The sequence below is a fragment of the Cottoperca gobio genome, chromosome 5 (assembly GCF_900634415.1).
Source record: "Cottoperca gobio chromosome 5, fCotGob3.1, whole genome shotgun sequence".
In the NCBI taxonomy this organism is placed as follows: domain Eukaryota; kingdom Metazoa; phylum Chordata; class Actinopteri; order Perciformes; family Bovichtidae; genus Cottoperca; species Cottoperca gobio.
This window is the reverse complement of record NC_041359.1, coordinates 10,519,384-10,526,215: the sequence shown is the minus strand read 5'-3', so window position 1 is coordinate 10,526,215 and position 6,832 is coordinate 10,519,384. Positions and strand designations below refer to the sequence as shown.

At 40.8% G+C, this 6,832-nt stretch overlaps 1 long non-coding RNA gene across 1 annotated transcript; it reads right to left on the bottom strand.

Moving 5' to 3' along the window:
- Positions 1-261: 261 nt before the first annotated feature.
- LOC115008678 (uncharacterized) lies at positions 262-1,452 on the bottom strand. Its single transcript, XR_003832320.1, has 3 exons — positions 1,298-1,452; positions 967-1,086; positions 262-851 (listed from the first exon to the last, which is right to left on the bottom strand). It is a non-coding gene; the product is annotated as an uncharacterized LOC115008678 (long non-coding RNA).
- Between the last annotated feature and the right edge of the window lie 5,380 nt (positions 1,453-6,832).

Below are 6,832 nucleotides of genomic sequence, written 5' to 3'. Positions count from 1 at the left end.
TCCTGCTGTGGCTAAAAACTGCACTGTTGAAACCTGTGAGAGTAAACCAAAGCAGTAAAGTGACCCGTAAAAGCAAGAAATGATCTGAAAGACACTACAAAGCTGCGTAGTTGAGAGGAGAACTGCAGAATTGTGCTGTTTATAAATAGTAATGTCAGAAGTGCAGATAGGCTACTAACTCACAGCTTGTTGGTGGTTTCAGTGTATTTCTGAATTGTGAACAGGCCTGAAATAAACTGTAGGTTAGAAATAAAAACACAGTTAGCGGATCTACTTTATTACTATAAGCAAATGATTTAAACCACATTTCTATAGGAATGATTCTGTCCCATATAAACCAGGGGTGTCAAACTCAATAACAGAGAGGGCCACGATTAAAAACTAGGACCACATCGAGGGCCAAACAGGGTCAACATTTATTGAACAGGATAGACGTATTGGATAATATTCATAATATCGCAGGCTGGATATAATTGTACTGCGAGCCTTAAGTTTGACATGTCTCATATAAGCGGTAGAACACTAGAAGCAGTTTCCACTGTATTTGAAGTCTATACTCATACTTCTGTGGTCTCCACTGAAAAGCAACGTTTGCCGACATCAACTGAATTCCTTCAGGGAACCAGACCCGGACTCCTGGCAATATTCACACTCTCCTGTAAGTTGAATAACCTTGTTGCGTAAGATGTCTCTCTCTGTTTCCAGAGCCTTATATTCAATAAAACGCCTTCTCAGCAGGTTCTTGTAGCAGGAACATGACTGGGTTGAATTCTGTTGAGTCTGGTCAATCTGGCACACGTCTGCTATTACAGAGCTGAAAGGGAAGTGATCAGTATCTTCTTTTGAATAAACTGGAAGAGAAAAAGAGTAATTGCGGGTTATGATTACAAAACGTTCCACTGTGGAAACACATTGCAACATGTGCTATGGCTTATCGTGCATTTAAAGACAAAGTCCACAACTTACAGGCGAGGCCCAGGGAGATATTGAGACTGGCTTGTACGATGCACAACACTGCTAAAGTTAAAATCCCAATCCTGAAAAGTCTCCTCTCTGTGGGTGTCGCACCTGCACCTGCACCTGCACCTGCACACACACACACACACACACACACACACACACACACACACACACAATCATTCTGTAATTCGGGATAATAACACTATCTATCTAGCTATCTGACCCCTTCCAATAACACCTTGACGACAGAAATGATCATTAAAACCCTGTTGAACAATGCTATTTTTCCAATTAATCTCTCAGCGTAATTTGTTATTCTGTATTTACTTGCTCTTACCCGACTGCTCAGTGCTGTTTGTTTCAGTTCCCTGAAGCGCATGTATGTTGGCGTATTCAGACTCCAATTCGTGTGCCATGGTGAGCTACTGTGAGAACGTATAGGACTTAAATTTGCTGCTAACCTCACAATGCCAAGAGTCTGTCCACTGTCTGATATGTTGCTGCTCACACGGCTTTTTCAACATCTTTGAAAGGAAGGAAGTTAGAATTTGGTTTGAGGAAATACATTGTTTAGGTCCCGTTATGAGTCAGCCTCTAAATAAAAGGCACGTTTTTGATATATGAGGCCATATTACAGGTATTTGATCAATCATCTTTCACTGTATATAAAAACTAATTATGGGTTTAATTGACATCCTTTTTATAAAAAAAGATAATCTGCATTTCCAAAATGTCACAAACTGAAAAGAGAACCAATTTCATTAAGGTCTTGAACCAGGTTGGTCAAATCTTGTAATTAAATCGTCAAGAATCAACTAATCTCTACTCAATCTTTTGTGTTTTCACTAATATACATTTGCAAGTTCGGATTGTATGTTTCTATATTGATGTTGTATAAAAAAGGTTGCATCCTGTTCTTTATATTTATTTGACCACAAGCTGATCTGACTCACTGACCAGGAAGCGATCTCTTTGACCAAGCAGCCTGTCACAGTGAACTTAGCTCTGATTCAGCAGCGACATCACCACATGCTTCCTCCATTGCTTGTATGGACTAATGGGGATTACATTCATTTACATCTACTTTCCAACATCTACCTCTAAAAACCTGAAATTGAGTGTCCACCTTTGGCCTTTTGTTCCTGAAGCATTGATCGCTAATTGAAAAGCAACAGGTGTTTGAGTGATGGTGTAATTGTAGGTTATATTTAGCCTTCTGAATGGTGAACACGTGTTTCACAACCGTTCTGTACTAACACACAGTATAACTGCCATGCTTTTAAAACATATGAAAAAGTTTGAAATCCGCACGCACACAAAAATGTGTCACTAAATAATTTAGTTGTTTAATTTTGTCATGAAACATTTCGATATCTTACCATAAAATACCATAAAAAATATCGTCACGAGGTTATTCTTCTTCTTTAGACGCTGCTAAAGAAGAAGAATAACCTATTTTTAACAAAAACAGAAGTACTCATTTGACTCCTGTCATCAATAAAATGAAAATAAAACTTAGGAACCATCTCTAAAAATTAACTATGCTCTCATGTATCCCAACGAGCTATTTATTACTTGCTCACACACTTTGCCGTGCATTTTTCAGCAAGAACAGGAGATCACAAGACAATTGACAATAGCGACAGCTGCATGTCGAATATTTAGTGACAGGTATAAATGAACACGCGCTTCCTGTGATAAAAGGAGAAATCATACGATTGCAAAATGCTGTCGACCTTACAGTTAAGATGAAACCACGAACATGTGAATTATACGTGTGATAAGGCTCCAACATACACTGTTCCCTGTTCAGCCTACATTTATGTATGAACTCTGATCCACAAATCCCAAATGAATATTTTCCCTGAGGTGAAATCCCGGGTAAGAAGATGTTAATACCTGTCACCTGAGCAGGCTGCCAAAGGAAAACTCTATCAAATTAAAGCTTCAATTTTGCAAATGATACAAATACTGACGCTACAATACCACTCCCATATCCTAACAACCACGGAGTACATGATAGAGTTGTGGAGATGGGAGAAATGAATGGGTGTGTTCGGCTAGAGAAGAGCTGCTCAGTGACACCCAGGTGGATTACAGGGTGCAACAGTGCATTCTAGTGGCACAAAGGAAAATCACAGGAAGCGTTTAGAAAATTGTGCTCAGGTAAAAAAAAAAAAAGAATTGCGGGATAATCTTTGCCCGTTTAAATGTTGAAAAGTGTTTTATTTCAAACTGATTCAAATTCTGTAAAGGATCTCAATGTGTAGCATTGCAGTGACCTGAGACCTTTTCATTTCTGATTCTACAGGTTTAGATAAAGCTTGTGTAACGGTGCTTATTGCCTTTTTGCTGTGAGGAACCATCAGATTATTAAAACCAGATGACTTAATGATGCTTCACCAATGCTGCTGAGGTTCAGCTTTAGCCAAACTGACAAAACAAATTGGTAATGACAGTGGTGTGGTGGTGTGCTGTGAGTGAAGCTCATGAAAAGAGACTACAGAAGAGATGAGAAGATATACGTATATCATATATGGTATGTATACAGTGTTTATAGCTGAGTCCATCCATGCAGAAAAAAACAATCCCAAACTCTGATGCAGAGATGCACACACATACCTGCACATAATCACAAGAAAACACTCAGCCATTCATGCCCACAGCCCCTCTCACACTATTCCATATCATGCACCTGTGCACACACGTTCACATTCAATTACACAAAATCAGATGCACTCATGCAGGAGGGCACACACACAAATACCCAGCTGCATGCATACAGGTATTTTAGGTGTGTGATTGTGCACATATGCATGCTCTGTTTCTAAAAACAATACATAAATCATGGAAACAATAGCAGCAGTCAATGGTGTGCATTTGTGTGTGGATGTGGATGCACCCACTAGTGCCCACATTTCCTGCCAAACAGGCCATGGTGTCACTCTGCTGGCAGTAAACCTATCACTGAAGATCTTTATTCTTTGAAGATCATTTTTAGTAAAGCTAGCGGCATGGCTCTGGAGATGGCAACATCGGTCTGTTGGTGGGTCCACCACTTAGATGCAGACCGAAATATCTCAACAACTGTTAAATGGATTTCCGCAATGCTTTTTTACAAACACTCATGACCCCCAGATGATAGATTGTACTGACTGGGTGATCTCCTGAGTGTTGCTTTGAGATTACAATTGCAACATCTTTTTTTTGGCATTATTTCACCTACAGTATGGTCAGTGGCAGTGCTGTTTCTGAATACAGATACTTCAGACATTATGTGCAGTTTTGTCTATGATGAAGTTGCGCAGGATGACCAAATACAATTAATCTTCTTAGGAGGAAATGAGCCAGATGTGGCATGTTGTTTCTCATTAGTGACATGCAGCTCACTCTTCTCCCTGTTAAAACAATACTCTGCCTTGACTTTCTGTATGACAGCTGGAGATGAGTACTCAGTTAAGTGGAAGAAAAAAAATCAAAGCACTTGAAATCTTTTTGTGATGATTTGTCTAATTCTGGTATGTCCGAGGGAGGGGGAGAGATGAAGAGGGAGTTGGAGATGGTGTGTTTGTGGTAGGGGATGAGAAGAGAGACAGAGAGAAAGTGTGTGTTTGGACCAGCTGCACAGCAAATCTGTTTATTCTGCACAATTTGGCATCAAACACAACAGACTGCTGAGTGCCTGCTACTGCTTGTGGTGCCCCATTAAAATGGAATTTATGGCTGCCTTAAGAGCAAGCCCGGATTACACATTTTCCCCTCTACATTCCGTCCTCCTCCCTCTTTCTCTCTCTCTCATTTGCACTCTTTCTTTTTCTCCGGCTGTGGTGTGGGGTTTTTTTCCCCCCCACTTCTTGCAGCAGCTGTCAGACAAGTTGTCAAAACGGCTCATTACAGACCCAAATGGACAAGTGTGGTTGGGATGCCCACCTATACCTGTCAGCCATGTCTGCCATCTCCACTGTCACCTGAGTGGCGCTCAGACATCAAATTGAAAAGAGCCTGCATCTCATGCTCTCAGTATACACCCATTATTGTCTTTCATGCCCCCTCCGAGGCCAGCCATTTGGTTGAAAGGTGTGTCATCTGTACAAGAAGACATGTCATCTGAAGGCAGCTATGTTGTATGGGTATTTTTAAAGGACAGTTTAATGTCACATCTTTGTGTTAGTTGCATCCACAGTGACATGACAGTGACTGAAATAATCACGTCCCCGTTTAAGCTTTATAACGTCATGAGCATGACAACCTGTTACCCATTTAGTTTGCACTCATTTGTAACCAGACTTTGAACTGATGCTGTAAAGAGAGCGTGAACTCGGGGCCCACATCTCGCTCCATAAATCTCCTCAGCCAATGATAAATTCATATTTAATGACCATGGCCATCGTCTGGGAAGGAGGAGCATTCTTTCATTATTGCCTCTTTCCCCTGCTGCTTGGTCGAGATAATTGATTTCTCTGTGGTAACAAGGTATCGACCACGCATGGTAGCCGGCTAAGACGGCAGTTCGATTCAAAGGAGGGGTTGAGAGGGGAGAAAAAAATATATATAGAAGGAACGAGGGAAGAAGAGATAGAGCGAGAGAGCAGGTGCATTGAAAGCCAACAAGCCATGCAATTATTTGCAGTTAAAAAACTCAGTGGTTTTAGGTGGGTGTAGATTGGACAATGACTCTTGTCTTGTTTTTAAGGGATTTTATATGCCTTGTGTAGAACAGTTTGGTATTTCAGTGTTGTATGTTTTATTCACCAAATGGAAAGCATATTGATCACACAATCTGTCACATAATTCACTGAAAACAGTGTCAGAAACAAATCTGGAGGACCACTTTTCAAGCACATGCTTAGCCTGCTAAGGAAGCAGCATATTGGCCCTAATGTTTATACATTTGCAGCATTTCACTTTGTTCTCTAAACCTGACAAAACTGCCCATTTTGATGGGATTTCAAAAGCAAATCTGCATGATTTCTGACCTAATCCAGCAGGAACTCTTCCAAAAATAGTGAGCAGGTTCTACAAACGGCACAGCGGGAACGTAGAAATGCCCCCCAGCAAGTGACAAAATATGTAAAACACTGTGTTTTAAGTAGCAAAATGTGCATACACGAATTGTCAAATACAAGACATGGAAGAACTACCTGTCTTCTGGTTAACATGGCTTTTTTGCTCTAACAAAAGGTATTGATCAGATTGGTGGATTTTGACTGGCAGTTATTGAGTTGACATGTTGGAGGTGCTGACATTATTGACCTCAAACAGGCAACGCTGGAGACACCCACTACATGCTACACAGCAGGAGCGTGACACGTATACTGTATTTTCAATCAGTCAATAACTAAACTAAACCTTATGAATTGAATTATGTATTGATTGCATTGGGCTTCAAGAGACTGCATTAGTTATTTTTCAAATTCCTCTTGGCATCACTGTCTACAGGTCACTCTATAAATAGAGGAATTAAATAGTGCTGTTGTTGTTGTGTGTTTACCAGCTTACATTTTAATTTATTTAAGAGCTCTTAATTGGACTAGTTACTCATTTGGCCCTCGTTGGTCCCACAGCAGAGTGGAGCTCTGTCACTGCACACTGGGGCATGCTGGAATATGGAGCTACAGAGACACACTGTACACAGCCAGCTGTTTGATGTCTGCAACCGCCGAGCGGATGCTGCACCGTACAGCATAAATAAACACACAATCCCCCGATGAGAGGACAGATCGACACACAGGAGACCTTATTTCAGGCTAATGAACTATTAATGCCGATTTGAAATTCAAACATTTTCCGAGGGTCTTCTCTGCAGTCGTTCATGGCTGTGTGTGTGTGTGTGTGAGTGTGTGTGTGCGAACAGAAGAGAGAACAAACTCAT